The following is a 20616-nucleotide window of genomic DNA, read 5'->3' as shown; positions in this document are numbered from 1 at the left end:
CGTACACTCCACGGTAACTATGAACCCTGTACCCGAGGTGACACCGCGCACACCGAGCCCCACCCAGACTCCTCACAACGCTCATGTACCGGGCATCTCGTACGCGTCTATTCCGGGGGCCTCGCACACACGTGAGGGATCCCTGACACCTCCAGTTGGGCCAGAACCAGCACAATCTCCGTCTCCGGTGCAATCACCACCTCCGGCACCTGTGCCATCACCACCTCCGGCACCTGTGCAATTGCAGCCGGAGCTACGTAGATCGCAGCGAAAGATTCGACCACCTGATAGACTTAACCTGTAAATATACTTGTAAGAAACTTTGCCACCTGGGGACTCTTTTAAAACAAAGGGGGGGTGAATGTGGTGAACTACATATACCTGTCTGGACTGCTCCTGTGGCTCCTCCCACTGACCCCTGCTGACTGCTCCTGTGGCTCCTCCCACAGACCCCTGCTGACTGCTCCTGTGGCTCCTCCCACAGACCCCCGCTGACTCCTCCCACAGACCCCTGCTGACTGCTCCTGTGGCTCCTCCCACTGACCCCTGCTGACTGCTCCTGTGGCTCCTCCCACAGACCCCCTGCTGACTGCTCCTGTGGCTCCTCCCACAGACCCCTGCTGACTGCTCCTGTGACTCCTCCCACAGACCCCCCGCTGACTGCTCCTGTGGCTCCTCCCACAGACCCCCCGCTGACTGCTCCTGTGGCTCCTCCCACAGACCCCCCCCGCTGACTGCTCCTGTGACTCCTCCCACAGACCCCCCCCCCGCTGACTGCTCCTGTGGCTCCTCCCACAGACCCCTGCTGACTGCTCCTGTGGCTCCTCCCACAGACCCCTGCTGACTGCTCCTGTGGCTCCTCCCACAGACCCCGCTGACTGCTCCTGTGACTCCTCCCACAGACCCCCCCCCCCCGCTGACTGCTCCTGTGGCTCCTCCCACAGACCCCCCGCTGACTGCTCCTGTGGCTCCTCCCACTGACCCCTGCTGACTGCTCCTGTGGCTCCTCCCACAGACCCCTGCTGACTGCTCCTGTGGCTCCTCCCACAGACCCCCCGCTGACTGCTCCTGTGGCTCCTCCCACTGACCCCTGCTGACTGCTCCTGTGGCTCCTCCCACAGACCCCGCTGACTGCTCCTGTGACTCCTCCCACAGACCCCCCCCCGCTGACTGCTCCTGTGGCTCCTCCCACAGACCCCCCGCTGACTGCTCCTGTGACTCCTCCCACAGACCCTGCTGACTGCTCCTGTGGCTCCTCCCACAGACCCCCTGCTGACTGCTCCTGTGACTCCTCCCACAGACCCCCCGCTGACTGCTCCTGTGGCTCCTCCCACAGACCCCCCGCTGTCTGCTCCTGTGGCTCCTCCCACAGACCCCCCGCTGACTGCTCCTGTGGCTCCTCCCACAGACCCCCCGCTGACTGCTCCTGTGGCTCCTCCCACTGACCCCTGCTGACTGCTCCTGTGACTCCTCCCACAGACCCCGCTGACTGCTCCTGTGACTCCTCCCACAGACCCCCCCCCCGCTGACTGCTCCTGTGGCTCCTCCCACAGACCCCCCGCTGACTGCTCCTGTGACTCCTCCCACAGACCCCTGCTGACTGCTCCTGTGGCTCCTCCCACAGACCCCGCTGACTGCTCCTGTGACTCCTCCCACAGACCCCCCCCCGCTGACTGCTCCTGTGGCTCCTCCCACAGACCCCCCGCTGACTGCTCCTGTGGCTCCTCCCACAGACCCCCGCTGACTGCTCCTGTGGCTCCTCCCACAGACCCCCCGCTGACTGCTCCTGTGGCTCCTCCCACAGACCCTGCTGACTGCTCCTGTGGCTCCTCCCACAGACCCCCTGCTGACTGCTCCTGTGGCTCCTCCCACAGACCCCCAGCTGACTGCTCCTGTGACTCCTCCCACAGACCCTGCTGACTGCTCCTGTGGCTCCTCCCACAGACCCCCCGCTGACTGCTCCTGTGGATCCTCCCACAGACCCCCCGCTGTCTGCTCCTGTGGCTCCTCCCACAGACCCCCCGCTGACTGCTCCTGTGGCTCCTCCCACAGACCCCCCGCTGACTGCTCCTGTGGCTCCTCCCACTGACCCCTGCTGACTGCTCCTGTGGCTCCTCCCACAGACCCCGCTGACTGCTCCTGTGACTCCTCCCACAGACCCCCCCCCCGCTGACTGCTCCTGTGGCTCCTCCCACAGACCCCCCGCTGACTGCTCCTGTGGCTCCTCCCACTGACCCCTGCTGACTGCTCCTGTGGCTCCTCCCACAGACCCCGCTGACTGCTCCTGTGACTCCTCCCACAGACCCCCCCCCCCGCTGACTGCTCCTGTGGCTCCTCCCACAGACCCCCCGCTGACTGCTCCTGTGGCTCCTCCCACTGACCCCCCGCTGACTGCTCCTGTGGCTCCTCCCACAGACCCCCCGATGACAGCTCCTGTGGCTCCTCCCACAGACCCCCCGCTGACTGCTCCTGTGGCTCCTCCCACAGACCCCTGCTGACTGCTCCTGTGACTCCTCCCACAGACCCCCTGTCTGACTGCTCCTGTGGCTCCTCCCACAGACCCCCTGCTGACTGCTCCTGTGGCTCCTCCCACAGACCCCCTGCTGACTGCTCCTGTGGCTCCTCCCACAGACCCTGCTGACTGCTCCTGTGGCTCCTCCCACAGACCCTGCTGACTGCTCCTGTGGCTCCTCCCACAGACCCCCCGCTGACTGCTCCTGTGGCTCCTCCCACAGACCCCCCGCTGTCTGCTCCTGTGGCTCCTCCCACAGACCCCCCGCTGACTGCTCCTGTGGCTCCTCCCACAGACCCCCCGCTGACTGCTCCTGTGACTCCTCCCACAGACCCCCCCCCCCTGCTGACTGCTCCTGTGGCTCCTCCCACAGACCCCTGCTGACTGCTCCTGTGGCTCCTCCCACAGACCCCTGCTGACTGCTCCTGTGGCTCCTCCCACAGACCCCGCTGACTGCTCCTGTGACTCCTCCCACAGACCCCCCCCCCCGCTGACTGCTCCTGTGGCTCCTCCCACAGACCCCTGCTGACTGCTCCTGTGGCTCCTCCCACAGACCCCCGCTGACTGCTCCTGTGGCTCCTCCCACAGACCCCTGCTGACTGTGGGAGGAGTCAGCAGGGGTCTGTGGGAGGAGCTACAGGAGCAGTCAGCGGGGGGTCTGTGGGAGGAGCCACAGGAGCAGTCAGCGGGGGTCTGTGGGAGGAGTCACAGGAGCAGTCAGCGGGGTCTGTGGGAGGAGCCACAGGAGCAGTCAGCAGGGTCTGTGGGAGGAGTCACAGGAGCAGTCAGCAGGGGGTCTGTGGGAGGAGCCACAGGAGCAGTCAGCGGGGGGGGGTCTGTGGGAGGAGTCACAGGAGCAGTCAGCGGGGTCTGTGGGAGGAGCCACAGGAGCAGTCAGCAGGGTCTGTGGGAGGAGTCACAGGAGCAGTCAGCAGGGGGTCTGTGGGAGGAGCCACAGGAGCAGTCAGCGGGGGGTCTGTGGGAGGAGCCACAGGAGCAGTCAGCGGGGGTCTGTGGGAGGAGCCACAGGAGCAGTCAGCGGGGGTCTGTGGGAGGAGCCACAGGAGCAGTCAGCGGGGGTCTGTGGGAGGAGCCACAGGAGCAGTCAGCGGGGGTCTGTGGGAGGAGCCACAGGAGCAGTCAGCGGGGGTCTGTGGGAGGAGCCACAGGAGCAGTCAGCGGGGGGGGTCTGTGGGAGGAGTCACAGGAGCAGTCAGCGGGGTCTGTGGGAGGAGCCACAGGAGCAGTCAGCAGGGGTCTGTGGGAGGAGCCACAGGAGCAGACAGCAGGGGTCTGTGGGAGGAGCCACAGGAGCAGTCAGCAGGGGGTCTGTGGGAGGAGTCAGCAGGGGTCTGTGGGAGGTGCCACAGGAGCAGTCAGCAGGGGTCTGTGGGAGGAGCTACAGGAGCAGTCAGCGGGGGGTCTGTGGGAGGAGCCACAGGAGCAGACAGCAGGGGTCTGTGGGAGGAGCCACAGGAGCAGTCAGCAGGGGTCTGTGGGAGGAGTCAGCAGGGGTCTGTGGGAGGTGCCACAGGAGCAGTCAGCAGGGGTCTGTGGGAGGAGCCACAGGAGCAGTCAGCAGGGGTCTGTGGGAGGAGCCACAGGAGCAGTCAGCGGGGGGGGGGGGTCTGTGGGAGGAGTCAGCAGGGGTCTGTGGGAGGAGCCACAGGAGCAGTCAGCAGGGGTCTGTGGGAGGAGCCACAGGAGCAGTCAGCAGGGGTCTGTGGGAGGAGCCACAGGAGCAGTCAGCAGGGGTCTGTGGGAGGAGTCAGCAGGGGTCTGTGGGAGGAGCCACAGGAGCAGTCAGCAGGGGGTCTGTGGGAGGAGTCAGCAGGGGGTCTGTGGGAGGAGTCAGCAGGGGTCTGTGGGAGGAGCCACAGGAGCAGTCAGCAGGGGTCAGTGGGAGGAGCCACAGGAGCAGTCCAGACAGGTATATGTAGTTCACCACAACAGCTGTGCCATGTTCTTTCCATTTCTTGATGATTGACTTAACTGCACTCCAAGGGATATTCAGAGACTTGGAAATTTTCTTTTATCCATCTCCTGACTTGTGCTTTACAATAACTTTTTTGCAGAATTGCTTGGAGTGTTCTTTTGTCATTGTGGTGTAGTTTTTGCCAGGATACTGACTCACCAACAGTTGGACCTTCCAGATACAGGTGTAGTTTTACTACAGTCAATTAAAACACCTGGACTGCACATGGTGACCTCCATTTAATTAATTATGTGACTTCTGAAACCTACTGGCTGCACCAGTGATGATTTGCTGTGTCATATTAAAGGGGGTGAATACTTATGCAATCAATTATTTTGTGTTTTATATTTGTAATTAATCTAGATCACTTTGAGAGAGCTGTTTTCACTTTGACGTGAAAGAGTCTTTTTCTGTTGATCTGTGACAAAAAAAATCCAAATCAAATCCACTGTGATTCAATGTTGTAAAGCATTAAAACATGAAAACTTCCAAGGGGTTGATTTATAGGCACGTACCCTTAAATATCTTAACAATAAGATTACTTATTAACATATAGTAAATTAAACGTATTTAGCTGTTCAGGAGAGGACAAGCCACCTCATCTGAGGAGTTAGCCTAATGTACTAACTGGACTATTTCCAGTGCCAGTATGTCCTTTCTTAAATAAGGGGACTAAAACTACACACATTGCAGGTGCTGCTTCATCAATACCCTGTGACAATAATTGTCTATTTCTAATCTCCAGCATTCTTGTAATATAGACTGATATGCAACTTGTCTTTCTAACCACTTCCTGCAAATGTGCTCACTAACTTTTTTATGATTCATGCACAAGAACATCTAGGTCCATCTGTGTATCACTGATGTGCAATCTTTTTCCATTTAGGTAATTGTCTACCTTTTGATTCCACTTAACAAAGTGCATGACTCACACTTTTCCACATTAAATTCTATTTTCCCATTTCTTGCCTACTTACTCAACCCATGTACAGTATAATCAGTCGCAGAGGTCTAATACATGTGATCCCTTGTCACAAAGGGGTTGCATTCCTTGAAAAATATCCATTGGGGAATTTTACATAATGTGAATCCTTTTCCCATTGAATTCCATGTTAAAAGTAGAGATGTATTCCTTTAGGATGATTTTTCTCCCATAGTACACATCTCAAGGGTGACGATAAAGTGACCCACCACCATTATTTAACAGCTGAGGCCATCTTGAGACTCCAAGTTGGAAAAGGCTCATGGATTAAGCACCGTCAAAAACTGGAGGTATTGGGGAAAGGACTGGGAAACTGGCAACATGTTTGACTTTAGTCCCATGAGTTTTACTAACACACCCCCCATTATGGTAATTGTTAAAAGCTTTTCCACAGTGTTTGGAACTAGACAATCAGAAGTCTTTGGGATATTTGCAGAATCCTATGCCACAAAGAGTAATGTAACGTATTGATTTAATTTGTCTACCATTTCTTTATTCTCTGTTATTAATTTCCCAGTCTTATTCTCCAGGGTCCTACTCTTACCCCAGTTGCCTACTTTTTTTATATATCCATAGAAATTCTTGCTATGTTTTTAAATATTTCTTGCTACTTTCCTCTCATAGTCAGTTTTCTCCCTTATTAGCTTTGCAGTCTCTTGTTGCTGGTTCTTATAAAATTCCCATTCCTGTTGCCTATCACACCTTTTATATTCTAGTGTTTGAGTTAATATTTTCCTTGACTCCTCTGTTAACCACAGGTCCTGCTTTCAAAATTGACAATGTTGAAAGGGTGCACTGTACTTTTAAGTTAGCACATTCTAAGCCCCTTATCCAGTCTCCTACTGCACTTTTCAAGAAGACTGAATGTGTTTCCAGGCCAGCAGTAGCTTTGACTGTGAAACATTGTTCAAAAAAACTGGATTGCAAAATTATAAATAGGATTGTAGTTCTTGGTTTTAATGCATTGCCAACAGAGGAAACAACAAAAAGCTACATGAAAACCCTTTTCTGTTTGTTTTCACCCACTGTGCCGACAATAAATGTTATGTATGTAGAACTTATATTTTTATCAGTTTTGATTTAACACTGGCTTTCAAAATGCTTTTCTGATCCCACTTGCCCACAGGACATGCTTATTGTTGGCCTAACAGAGGTGAGGATGGCTGGAAAAGTATTACATGTGGGTGTGAGGGTATAAACCAAATAATCTTATTTGCGTCATCTTTAGTCTTTTGAAAGCTTTTATCACATGCTGCTGCAATGTTCATGATTCATGGCCTCCGTCACACTAAAGCCACATATTGAAAATTAAGTACAGTTGCTCTAGGAGATCAGGAGATGTCTCTTGCCCATCATTTGCTGCCACTTTGTGCAAATAGAATGAAGATTTTGTCAAAGAAATAATTAAGATAAAACACGAGCTGGTCTATTGCTATGGCTGTGCTTTGTAGAAACCAATAGCTAATGGCTCTTGTGAATTTTTAATAATTGAAAATATCTGATTTTGCCTCACATTAATAAAGTCTAAAATGGCACTCCTAATCTGAATTACAAACAAAGAGTGAAAATTCCAAACGCTCATTATAATTAAGCCCATTTATATAGTATGCAGAGCTATCAGGAACTAAATTGGAATGTTGAAAACCTGCTCCTATATTGGTCATCCTTCACATAGCAATGTTCATCTCTTCTCAAGCAGGATAGACAGCCCAAGGAACTGTTTGCCTGAACTAAGCAGACTGCTGACATTTATCATTCTTTTAATGCTGTTTATATCATAGCTATGACTTCACTTAACTATGTCCTTGCTGATAAATGGAGCACCATGTTTGTGTCAGTCTTGGTCTGTTAAGAGCTTTTATCACATACGGCTGTGAAAGTGCATGGTTCTCGGGCACTGTCAAGCTGAAACCATGTACTGAATCTCCATGCAAGCCTAACTGCTCTGTTGTAAACCTTGCTCATCAGTCACCACTACATTGCCCATAGAAGGTGGCAACATGTTAAACATAACCACTGTGCATTAGGCTAAAGGTTAACATTGAGTAATAAGTAACACATATCAAGAGTGGTATTGGGTGTCCACTGCACAAGCTTTCTTGCACCCTCATGTGACACTGACTCTTCCCCGAAGGATCAATGGGATTTAGGAGGCCTGTAGCTGGGCATGCTGGTGTAGAAATAGGAGCCGGAGATCTGAATCAGAGCCAAGAGTCTCTGCTGCATAATCCTCAGAGCTCAAGTATCTTCTGATTCAGTAGTATGGTTGGCAAGGAGTTCACAGAGGGATGCGTACAGTTGGAGATTAGCTGAGAAAGCATGTTAGCCGACAAGGCAGCCGCATCAATCAAAAGCTGAGTGTTGCGAATTAGCTGTCAGAAAAAAAATGGAACAGATTATATGTCAGAGGACTGGCATCTTCCTTTGGATCATGGTTCCCAAGTGTCCTGTGTCAGCTCCCTGAGAGATCCTTTAGAAAATCTCCATGGTGCATTTGTGTCTGCTGTGCTCATCCTGCCACTGTCTCTTGCTGATCTCTGTCTGTTGATGTTTTCCCCTGGTCACTGTAAGTCCTTGCCCCGAATGAGCTGCTATTCTTAGTCCAAAAGCTTTGACAGCCTGCAGATAGCTGAACTGGAGGGGAAAAAATTGGATCCATTGGTGCACATTTTTATGCACACTTGGTATCTACAAGTAATTAGTTCTGGGTGAAATTGTGCCAATGGGAAAATTTGCCCCTGACAATAGAGACCTCACTTTCTGTTAGAGCATCAAAATATTTCAATGAATGGATCCCTGATTCATTTATGGAATTAGCTTGTTACAACCTTTTCAGTGCTTGTACTGTTATATCCTATGAGGCCATGACATTTATATCAACTAGGCTTTAATGAGTGGGGATTCTTGTGTATGGAGGACACAGCTGAAGCCAATTCCTGCCAACTCTTCCTATGGTGGCCTGCCAGCCACACTCCACCCAAGACCTTCCTGTTTTTTTTCAATCGCACCAGTGAGAAATGCAGGGTCTTTCTCACTAAATCTAAAGCCTGCCTCTCCTGCTCCGTCACCCAGTCCCTGCCTTCTCCCTTTATCACTCTCCTCTGTGACAGCTATAATATGTGTATTATGTGTGTCTATAAGATCTGCTGCACCCCCTCCTACCCTCTGATTGGTATGTAGTGCATTTTAGCAGGTATGCCCAGCTGGACCTGGTCAGGTCTTACTGCATTATTCTGTGTATAATTGATAACATAATTATTTATGTATGGGCTACCTTTGCACATAATAAAAGGGTGAGATTTATTTCTTTAATATCCAATACATTGGGGTCCACACTGACCATCAAGAGTCCATTTATTCTCATCCCATTTTTATTCTCTCCACGTTCCCCTTAAGTTTCTGTCACCCACTTGCTTTGGGGCAGTGGCCAATTAACCTGCATGCCTTTGAGATGTGGAAGAAAACCCACGTGGTCACAGGAAGAATGTGCAAACTCCGCACAAGTTGCAGCAAAGATCAGGATCGAACCTGGGTCATTGGAGCTGTGAGGCAGTGACTGTACTCGCTGTGCCATTGTCTTGTTTCAAGCTGGGCGACATTAGTATAGTATTTCTAGTTCACAATGTGGATGTTACCATTAAGACTAGTGCTTACTGTTTGAATTATTCTTTGAAGAGAGGATTGCATGGCTCTTTCAGAGAGCATTTTAAAATTAGCAATATTGGTGGCTCTGTGGGCAGATGGATACAGATGATAGATTTCCTTCTTTGACAGGCAGTAGTGATCTGGATGGGGTTTTGAGTTTCCATTACTGATAACAGGATTTCATTCCAAATGCATTTAATTACTTAAATTTAAATTCTGGATCTGCATGGTCAGATTTGAACACTTGTGTCCAGATCAATATTCCAAGTCTCTAGTTACTAATCCAGTTATTTAACCACATGCTAAAAATATTCTGTACTCAATCCTATGAAGAGGTATATCTTTATGTAGTCTGTGATAAATATCCATTTATTACAATGAAATGCATTGTAAATGTACAATTATCTATTGTAATAATATTATGGTAGAAGAAAATGTCCATATTCTTCATTTATCTATTTTGATTTCCATTAAACTTCTGTTAAAATTATTAGGCAAGGAATTTTCTGGCTCTGTGCCTACACACATTGGTGTGCTTGTGCATTGAGAATATTGGAATATCAGACTGAGTTAAAGATAAACCTACAAAGGAAGTTTCTTTTTTTAAATTTTTTTATTGAATTTCCAAATAGGTTACAGAAAGAAAAAAAATTATCAACCCTTTCCCCCCTAACCCCTCCCCCCTAACATATCCCTATAGAAAAAAAAGAGAAGAAAAAAGAAAGAAAGAAAGAAAGAAAGAATGCCTGGATATCGGAAGATCCCCACATGCTCCATGGAGTTCATAATAGCTTTAATATGTATATTTATTTCTTTCCCCAGATAACCAATAATTTTATCTTCGGAGCACCTATATATTTAATCCTATCTTTTGTAAATAAGGGTGCCAAATTTTCAGAAATATTTCATATTTATCTCTTAAATTATAAGTAATTTTTTCAAGTGGAATGCAGCTAAAAATTTCATTCTTCCAATGATCTATACCTAAGTATGAATCCGATTTCCAAGTAACTGCAATAGCCTTTTTGGCTACTGCCAATGCAATTTTTATGAATTCTTTCTGATATTTATTCAGTTTGGATTTCGGTTTTATCCCTTCAATATCGCCTAGTAAAAATAATGTTGGATTATGTGGAAGTTGTGTTCCAATAATTTGTTCCAGTAAAACTATTAAATTTGTCCAAAAAGGTTGAATTTTAAAACAAGACCAAATAGAGCGTAAAAAAGTACCAATTTCTTGATTACATCGAAAACATTGATCAGATAAATTTGAGTTTAATCTATTTATTTTTTGTGGTGTAATATATATTTGATGTAAAAAGTTATATTGTACTAATCTTAGTCGAACATTTATTGCATTTGTCATACTGTCAAGACATAATCTTGACCAACTTGTTTCATCAATTTTAATCTTCAAATCAGTTTCCCATTTTTGTCTTGACTTACGAATTCCTTGTTTAATTGCCTGTTTTTGAATCAAATTATACATACCAGAAATAATTTTTTAAATTTTTCCTTTATGAATTAAAGTTTCTATTTCATTAGGTTTTGGCAATAACATTGTTTGACCCAGTTTATCTCTTAAATAAGCCCTTAATTTGAAATAACAGAAAAGAGTGTTATTTGATATTTTATATTTATTCTTTAATTGGTCAAATGACATTAATATACCTCCTTCAAAACAGTCTCCTATATATCTAATCCCTTTGTGAAACCAAAGGGAATTATCTTCTAGATTGGAAGAATATGGGAAAATATCAGGGTACAAAATAAATTGGGATAAAAGTGAAATTCTACCCCTTACTAAAGGAGATTAATGTCGATGTCGATTAATAACTCAATTTAGATGGCCGATAAATGGTATAAAGTATTTAGGTATAAGAGTTGATAATGATATAAAGAATTTATATAAATTAAATTATTTGCCATTATTGAAAAAAGTTCAAGAGGATCTTGATAAATGGATGATGTTACCAATAACATTAGTAGGTAGAGTCAATGCTGTAAAAATGAATATATTCCCTAGATTACAATATTTATTCCAAACACTACCAATACAATTACCGCAGAAGTTTTTTCAAGAGTTAAATAAATGTGTGAGGAAATTCCTTTGGAAAGGTAAGATGTCAAGAATATCGTTGGAAAAATTGACATGGAAATTTGACCTAGGAGGGTTACAATTACCAAATTTTAAGAATTATTACAAAGCAAATCAACTTAGATTTATTGCATCTTTTTTTGATGAAGATAAACCGGCATGGATTAGAATAGAATTAGATAAAATAGGAGAAAATATACCAGAAGATTTTATATATAAATAGGAATCTAAATGGATACGGGAAAAGAAAGAATCTCCTATACTAAAACATTTGATTGATTTATGGAATAAGATAAATGTTGATGATGAAATAAATCTTTATTAACAAAGAGACCTTTAATTCAAAATAAACTTATCCCTTTTACAATGGATAATCAACTTTTTTTAAAAAAATAATTTTTTTATTAGTTTTTCAAAACATTTTACAAAATTAAAAACCCCAAATCCCAATGAGGAGCATTAATACAGTGCAAGATTAAGCATACAATAACAATATGCTACAAAGGAAGAGAATTTAACAAAAAAGCACCTAAATTAAAGACAAGTGGGCTTAGTGTCCTCCCCAAGCCCCACAACACAAGAAAAAAACAACAACAACTCCAGACCAACCACCACACAGTATAAAGAGTATAAGTCCGGACAGTCAAACTCCCAGACTGTGAATACACTTAGTAACAGAGGATAATAATGCCTACTACCAGAAAAAAAAAGGGAGCTGAAAGCAAGGGGTCCGAAAAGAAGAAAAAATAAGAAAAAAAAACCCTAGTCAAGAGGAAGGTTATGAAAGTACTCGATAAAAGGTCCCCAGACCTTATGGAACTTTAGATCCGAATTAAGAACTGAATAATGAATTTTTTCGAGGTCCAAGCAGGCCATAATGTCGTTAAGCCATTGCGCATGAGTGGGCGGGGCAACATCTCTCCATCTAAGGAGGATCAAGCGTCTCGCCAGGAGAGAGGCAAAGGATAGTATTTGGCATTTGGTCGGACCCAGACATAAATCTGTCTTGCCCCAAAAACCGAACAGAGCAATTAAGGGGTTAGGTTCTAGGTGCTGATTCAGAATACCCGATAATGTAGTGAAGACATCTTTCCAGAATTTCTCCAAGCTAGGACAGAACCAGTACATATGGATGAGAGAGGCCACGCCCCTCTTGCATTTATCACAGAGCGGACTAATGCCAGGGTAGAATCGAGATAGTTTAGATTTAGACATATGGGCTCTATGAACAATCTTAAACTGTAAGAGACAATGGCGAGCACAAAGAGAGGTTGAGTTAACCGATTTGAGAACTGAGTCCCAGCTGTCCTCGGATAAGGAGATATTTAAATCCTGCTCCCAGGCCATTTTAATTTTATCCACAGGGGCCCGTCGTAAGGCTGCTAGTTTATCTCGGATAATTGAAATTAAACCTTTACCTAGTGGATTAATGGAAAGAAATAGGTCCATAGCATTTTTCGCAGGCATTTCAGGAAAGTTAGGAATTAAAGGAGCAGTAAAGTGTCGGATTTGGAGATATATGAAAAAGTGAGCGTTAGGCAGATTGAACTTAACGGAGAGCTGCTGAAAAGAAACGAAGCGATTATCAATGAAGAGATCTTCAAAATGTCTAATGCCCTTCCTGTACCAAACATGGAATGCTGAATCGTACATAGTAGGTAAAAAAAGGTGATTATGTGTGACAGGGCTAGAAACGGAAAACCCCTGGAAACCATAGCATTTCCTGAACTGAGCCCATATACGCAAAGTGTGTCTAACCAGAGGATTAGCTATTGATCTGGGCAGACTGCTAGGGAGTGCAGAGCCAAGAAGTGCAGATATAGATAATTCTTTAGTGGAGCTCAACTCCATTGCCACCCAGTTAGGGCACTCGGGTTGACCGTGGAAGAAAGACCAGAAGGCAGCACAACGTATATTAGCTGCCCAGTAATATAAGCGAAAGTTAGGTAAAGCCATACCACCCTCTTTTTTAGATTTTTGGAGGTGGATTTTATTAATTCTAGAGCGCTTATTTTGCCACAGATATGACAAAATAATAGAGTCTAAGGAATCAAAAAAAGATTTAGGAATAAAAATTGGGATAGATTGAAATAAGTATAAAAATTTGGGGAGAACATACATTTTAACAACATTAATACGACCTACCAAGGACATAGATAGAGGTGACCATTGTACCAGACTCTGTTTTATAGCATATGAAAGATTGACAAAGTTTTCACGAAAGAGATCTTTAAACTTCCTTGTGACTGTAATTCCAAGATAAGTAAATTGATTATGGACTACTTTAAAAGGGAGATCACAAAATATTAGTTCTTGTGCTTCTTTATTAATTGGGAAAAGTTCACTCTTATGTAAGTTGAGTTTATAGCCAGAGATCTGGCTAAACTGGTCAAGAAGTGAAAACATTAGAGGTAAGGATGTAGACAGATTTGAGAGAAAGAGTAATAAGTCATCAGCATAGAGAGAGACTTTATGCTCAACACCCCCTCTCCAAATCCCGGTCAATTCAGGACAATTTCAAAATGCTATCGCCAGAGGTTCTATAGCCAAATCAAAGAGAAAGGGACTTAAGGGGCATCCCTGACGGGTGCCACATTTGAGATTAAATACTTGGGATTTCTGAAAATTAGTTAGAACAGAAGCAGTAGGACACAGGTACAGCAATTGGATCCAAGAGATGAAACTTTGGCCGAGGTCAAATTTTTCTAAGACTGCAAAAAGGTAGTTCCACTCTATACGGTCAAATGCTTTCTCCGCATCAAGGGAGATAACACATTCAGGAGTCCCAGTTGGAACTGAGTATAAAATATTAAATAGACGCCGAATGTTTAAAAAAAGGGAGACGGTTTTTAATAAAGCCTGTTTGGTCATCAGAGATAATGGAGGGAATAACGGTTTCTAATCTATGAGCCAACACTTTAGCTACGATCTTTACATCAACATTGAGCAGAGAGATCGGCCTGTACGAGGAACACTCTGTTGGGTCTTTGCCCTTTTTTAAAAGAAGAATAATAAATGCCTCATTGAAAGAGGGTGGCAATTTGCCGTAATTAAACAAGTCAGATAATACTGAAAGTAACTGAGGAGAAAGAAGTGAGGAGAATGATTTATAAAATTCCACAGGGAACCCATCAGGTCCAGGAGATTTCCCTGAGGACAGTGCAGAAATTGCAAAAGATATTTCTTCTGGTGATATAGGTGCATTGAGTTTGGCTTTGAAATCAGATGAAAGTGAGGGGATATTCAGATTCTGTAAAAATTGATCCACAGAGATATTGTCATTCAGGGATTCAGAGGAATAAAGCCGAGAATAAAAATTTTTAAATGCGTCATTAATTTCTAAATGATCCGATGTAAAGTCTCCGTTCTCCTTCCGGATCTTTGTAATATGTTGTTTGGCTTTGGAACGCCTCAGCTGATTGGCTAGGAATTTACCAGACTTATCCCCATGAATGTAAAAGCGGCTCTTGCTTTCGAGAAGTTGGCGTTCGACAGGTTGAGTGGACAGAAGGTTAAATTTAGTTTGGAGTTCAACGCGCTTCTTGTATAATTCAGGGTTCTTAGTTTGGGCATATATTTGATCCAAATCTTTAATCTGGTTAATGAGGTCTGCACGGAATCTTCTATTGAGATTTGCTGTGTAAGAGATTATTTGACCTCTCAGATATGCTTTCATGGCATCCCAGACAGTCTGGGATGGCACTTCAGGTGATGTATTAGTGTTAAAATAAAAGGTTATCTGGTCCTTAATAAATTTTACGAAATCATCATCCGATAATAAAGTTGAATCAAACCGTCAGTGTTTATTCCTCTGAGGGAGACCAGGAAAGTTCAGAGAGAGAGTAATTGGGGCATGGTCAGAGATCAGTATACTCTGATAGTCTCAAGAGTGGGCAAATGGGATAAGTTGGTTATCGAGTAAGAAATAGTCAATTCTAGTGAAGGTATGGTGAACATGTGAGAAAAAAGAATAATCTCTCTCCGTAGGTTGGAGGAAACGCCATATATCAGAGATACCAAAATTAGAGAGAAACGATTGGATAGCTAAGGCAGATTTAGTAGGTGATCTGGTAACAGAGGACGATCGGTCCAGTTTAGGATCCAACCAACAGTTGAAGTCACCACCCAGTATAAGAGAGTATGAGTTTAAGTCTGGTAGTGAGGAAAAAAAACCGTTCAAAAAAGTTAACATCATCAAAGTTGGGGGCATACAGGTTTACTAGTGCAACTTTAGTGTTATATAGTTTACCAGAAACAATAATAAAACGGCCATTTGTATCAGATATTTTATTATGGAGTTCAAAAGGAATATTTGAGTTAATAAGAATGGAAACTCCCCTAGCTTTAGCGGCAAAGGATGAATGAAAATGCTGACCCGCCCACTTTGACAGAAGCCGGGAGTTATCAAAACAACGAATATGAGTTTCTTGGAGGAAAGCAATGTCAGCTTTGAGTTGTTTAATATGTGAGAATACCTTCCTCCTTTTAACAGGGTGGTTCAGTCCCTTTACAGTCCAGCTCACAAATTTAAGTGCACTAGCCATTATCAATTACTAATGCATAAAAGGCAGCGGGCATATAAAAAATCAAGCAGTACAATAGCAGTCTGGGAGCAGAGATGTAAACATAGATTCGTAAGGTCAAAATATAAACATGTCCTAAGCAATAAAGAGATGTTGGAACTGGAAAACGCATCCCACCCGCACAACCCAAAACTAGACGGCTACCAAAACAAGTAGCTAGCTCTACCAAAAAAATTAACCCAAATACAACTTCCAGATCTGTGTCATTAACAACAGTTCTGTATAAATACTATAGCAAATAATAACTAGTTTATGCACTAGAAAACATAACTACAGATTAGAACACCTTCTGCAGAAATATACAACTTAATACAGAGAAAATCGGAAGAAAACCAAAACTAACCTACCCGTGAAAAATTATAGAAGAATAAAGTAAGAGAAAGGGGAAAAAAAAGTAAGAATGAAAAAGAAAAAAGAAGCGGAAGGGGAAAATTATAAATTCAAGATGAGTATTTATCAACCATTTACAGAGAAGGGAGAAAAAAATTCAGAGATTAGAAAAAAGGGGTGAAGAAAAGAAAAAGATAAATAAATATTTAAAACAAAGGAAAAATAAATCAGCAGTTGAACTGTGAACCGACAAACAGGGAGGCCTTCACTAAAGACTTCGAACCTCCAAAACAAGTTAGAATTAGTTGTAGAACTCTGTAGGTAAAGTTATACAAGAATAAAAATAGGTTACACACACACCAAATCCCGGGAGAGATTGTCAACAGCCCTTAAAGTTTCAATGAATAATGTCTGAGTGATTCAAGTGAATTCCAAGTCCAGAGAAAGTAATTTTACTACGAGGAGTACTTATCCACCATTTTAGGAGGTCCGATCAGATTCCGAAGATGACTGGATAGCTGGAAGACTTGCCACAAACGCTTCAGCTTCCTTTGCTGATTTGAACCACTTGAATTCCCCGGTTTTAAGCTTGATTCGTAGATCAGCAGGGTTACGAAGGGAAGGTTTGAAACCACGATCTAAAAGCACTTTCATTACGCCTTTAAACTCAGCGCGCATCCTTAAGGTCTGGGGTGCAAAATCTTCCACAAAGCGAATGGTTGTATCCTGGAAAGAAAAAGAACCTCTGCGACGTGCCTCCACAATCAGACTGTGTTTTACCTGGTATTGATGGAAACACAAGATTACTGGTCGCAGGCGGGAGCCCAGAATTCCGGGGGGAACGTAAACTCTGTGTGCCCGTTCGAGCTCGGGCGGCTTCGGAAGCAAATCTTTCCCGAATAACTCACAGAGAAACTCGGCGAAAAACTTCATGGTTGGTCCCTTTTCAGTCGCCTCTGGTAATCCCAGAATTCTGATGTTACAGCGCCTGCTGCGATTTTCGAGATCCACCATTTTGGAAAGAAGTTTGTTAGATTTTTCCTCTAAGCTGGAACAGAGAGTCTCCAAATATCGAACACGACTTTCTAAATCTTCAGAAGTCGAATCGATGCAAGATAAGTGTTCAGCATGTTTGTCCACTTTATCGTTGATCCGATCCAGTTTGTCTTCTAACTGTTTGAAAGCGGTTTTAAATTCCTTTAAGATTTCATCTCGGAGCTTTCCCAGCGCAACCATCGTCTCGTCCGACGGGGTCATAGCTTCTTTTCTCCCGGATTTAGAACTCTTGCTAGACATTGTAAGTTAGATATATTCACAGGCAAGTAAGAGATACCGAAATAATTCCTAACTAAGGTTTAAAAAATGGAGACATTTAGTGCAAAGATAGCGACAGTAACGGAACAAAAGTTCGGAGCAGCTAAACAATCGCCATCTTACCGGAAGTCCTCAACTTTTATATAACAAAGGAAGTTTCTTAGTTTCATCTTGCGGTATGTTTGCCCCATGACTGTAGGGGTTTCGTCCGGGTGCTCTGGTTTCTTCCCACAATCCAAAAAGATGTATAGGTTGGGGTTACTAAATTGTGGGCATGTTATGTTGTCACTGGAAGCATGATAACACCTGTAGGCTACCTCTAGCGCAGCCTTGGACTGTGTTAGCTTTTGACGCAAATTATGTATTTCACAGTATGTTTCAATGTACATTTGACAAATAAAGCTAATCTTTAATCTCATTTAAGAACTCCAGATATGATCACCTAGTTCTCTGATATTCAACGTGAATAAGTGGACCCAAGAGTGACACAGTGACACACCAAGTAGAGCCTGCTGTCTTACAGTTCCAGCCAGAGGTACTATCGATGTGGAGTCTGCACGTTCTAACTTTGACTGTGTTGGTTTCATCCCACATCCATCAATGTGCTAGTTGGTAGATTAATTGGCCACTGTAGAAGATTCTGGAGGTGAATAAAACAAAGTAGAATTCCTGTATATAGTAGGTGTAGGTCAAGGGGCTATTTCCATGCTGTTGATTCTGTCATCTACCTTATTGCAACTTATTTTGATTGCGTGATTTTAAGGAGATGGTTCAAAGCCATAGGGAGTAGGCATCAATAATTTCCTGAATTCATGTCAGTAATGAGAGTCCTACTAGTATAACTAAACAAGTCGCTGATTAATTCACATCTGAAGTGCTAAGAACAACTCTGGTCGCTGTGCCCTTAGTTACAAAAGATTGGTCTTATAGTGGATGTGCAGATTTATCAGAATGATACCAGGAACTCAAAGGAGAGATGTCAGTTGTACAGCTGGTAGAACTGGTGGCTCAGCACTAGAGACCTGGGTTCACTTCTGACCTTGGGTGCTGTCTGAGTGTAGTTTGCATTTTCTCCCTATGCCTGTGTGGGTTTCCTGCAGGTGCTCCAGTTTATTCCAACATCACAACAATGTGGGGGTTGTTCAGTTAATTGGAAACTGCACATAGCCTGTAGTATGTACGTGATTGCTTCCATGAGACTCCCCAACCCCTTTTACTTTGGAGCTTTACACCATAATTCCTGTGTCACCTTTGTATGATCTACCATAGCATGATAGAATATGTTTCTGTCGTGTTCTGTCATTGCTGCTTCTGTCATTTTGGACAGATGTGCCTGACCTGTAGATGGCACTGGATGCTTAGTTCAAGCAATTGTTCTTCAAGTAAAAATTTTACATTAAAAAACATCCATTGCCTGAATTCCCCCGCCTCACCTCAAAACAACCCCCTTGCCTACTCATCTCCATTCTAACTCATTAATCTGCTAGCTAACGAGAAGCTGATTGTGATTTCCCTCTACCCCTCTGAAGTAGGTACCATAGAGGCATTTAAGAAGCTTTTAGGTTGGCGTGAACATGCAGGGCATGGAGGGATATGGATCATGTGCCGACAGAGAAGATTTAGTTTAATTTGGAATTATGTTCAGCACAGACATTGTGGGCCAAAGAGCCTGTTCTTGTATGGACTATAGTATTCATATGTTGTGTGGTCTTCCAGATTCTTCAGACCTCTCCCATGATACTCCCCAATTACCCCTACTTTGGAAACTGGAACCATAATTTTCCTGTTCTCCTTCACATGAATGTGTGAAGGAAAGGCGTTTCAGAATGTGAGCCTGTTCTCTAGTATACAGTATCTTGTCTTTTACATTGTGGGATGCGGTTAAAGCAAGCCTTTGATCAACATGATCTTTGATCCACCTGTTACAGCCTCCCTAGAATTTGTAGTTCCATACTTTTAAAACCAGAAAGAAATGTGCGTAAAGGAGAAAGACAAAGGCAGGAAACTTGCAAGCCACTTAGTCTATCACTAGACATAGGGAAAATACTGGAATCCATTATTGAGAAGGTAATAGCAAAACATCTAAAAATTCTTAAGACGGACATACAAAATCAACATGGTTTTATGAAAGGGAAACCCTTGACAATTTTTTAAGGAAGATTTCATTGAGGAGGTAATAAACAGGATGAATAAAAGGGAACCAATAGAGATACCTTGGATTGCCAGAATGCATGCAGTAAAGGTTCCCCATGAAAGGTTACTTCAGAAGATGAGGGTACACAGGGTTGGTAGTAACATATTAGCTAGGATAGATGTTTAGCTTACCAATAGAAAACAGAGAGCCCTGATAAATAGATCATATTTGATTTGGCAATCAGTGACTAGGAGGTGCTGCTTGGATCAGTGCTGTGTCCTCAACTATTTACAATTGATATTAATAGCTTACATGAAGAGACTGTGAACATGAAGAATAAGCCCTCCCACTATGCTGGATATAATAGGACCTGTATTATCTTTCTGTTGGCTCTTATGTGAGCTCATTTGTCCTTCCAACATCCTTTGATGTTTGTGTTGTGTTATGTTGTGCCTGAACAGGACTGCACTTTACTTTTATACAATAAAAAAGGATTGATTAATGTTCCAGACCATTGATTAATATGTTTATATCAAACGCCTATGTATTAAGCATGCAGTAAACCAGTTGCAAATTGGGATCACTATAAGATATTGAGAGGCAGGTGCAATAAGCTATATTCTCTCCCAATTCCTCCTTGCCCACTACCTGACTGACGACTGTGGTTGCACAGCTAACAGCTGTGTCAAATCTGCACCAGGCAAATTTTCTATTAATACGTTAATCTCTGTGCTAAAGTTAGAACTCGGGAATTGCAGTTCCAAACGGTCCTGCTAAGAAGCTGGAATTTTTAATGATGCTTATTGAACTATGTAAATAAACCATAAAATGGTGTTTTTACAGTTGCTACCAGTTTAAGTTGTTGCAATCTATAAAATAAAAAAAAATGTCACTTCTATTACTTGGTGACAATGTAAGGCATAATAAACCATTTATGAGACATTAAACTTTAAAAGTAGACAGCAAGAATTGCAGTTTTGTCTGCAGGAACTTAATATCTCTTTTCCAACAGATGTTCCCAAATGTTCTGAAATAAAAGATTA

At 43.9% G+C, this 20616-nt stretch overlaps 1 protein-coding gene across 3 annotated transcripts in view; it reads left to right on the top strand.

Moving 5' to 3' along the window:
• znf385c (zinc finger protein 385C) overlaps nucleotides 1-20616 on the top strand; it is a 408205-nt gene that overhangs the window by 113739 nt on the left and 273850 nt on the right. Inside the window, exon 1 of one of the 3 annotated variants that reach the window (XM_073071469.1) lies at nucleotides 17867-17974. The exons of the other annotated variants lie outside the window; for them this stretch is intronic. The gene's annotated coding sequence lies outside the window, so the exon portion shown is untranslated. Of the gene's footprint in view, nucleotides 1-17866; nucleotides 17975-20616 lie in introns of those variants that run through there. 3 annotated transcript variants of the gene reach the window in all.

The sequence above is a fragment of the Hemitrygon akajei genome, chromosome 18, assembly GCF_048418815.1.
Source record: "Hemitrygon akajei chromosome 18, sHemAka1.3, whole genome shotgun sequence".
In the NCBI taxonomy this organism is placed as follows: domain Eukaryota; kingdom Metazoa; phylum Chordata; class Chondrichthyes; order Myliobatiformes; family Dasyatidae; genus Hemitrygon; species Hemitrygon akajei.
The sequence above is the reverse complement of the archived record's forward strand: the minus strand, read 5'-3'. Positions and strand labels throughout refer to the sequence as shown.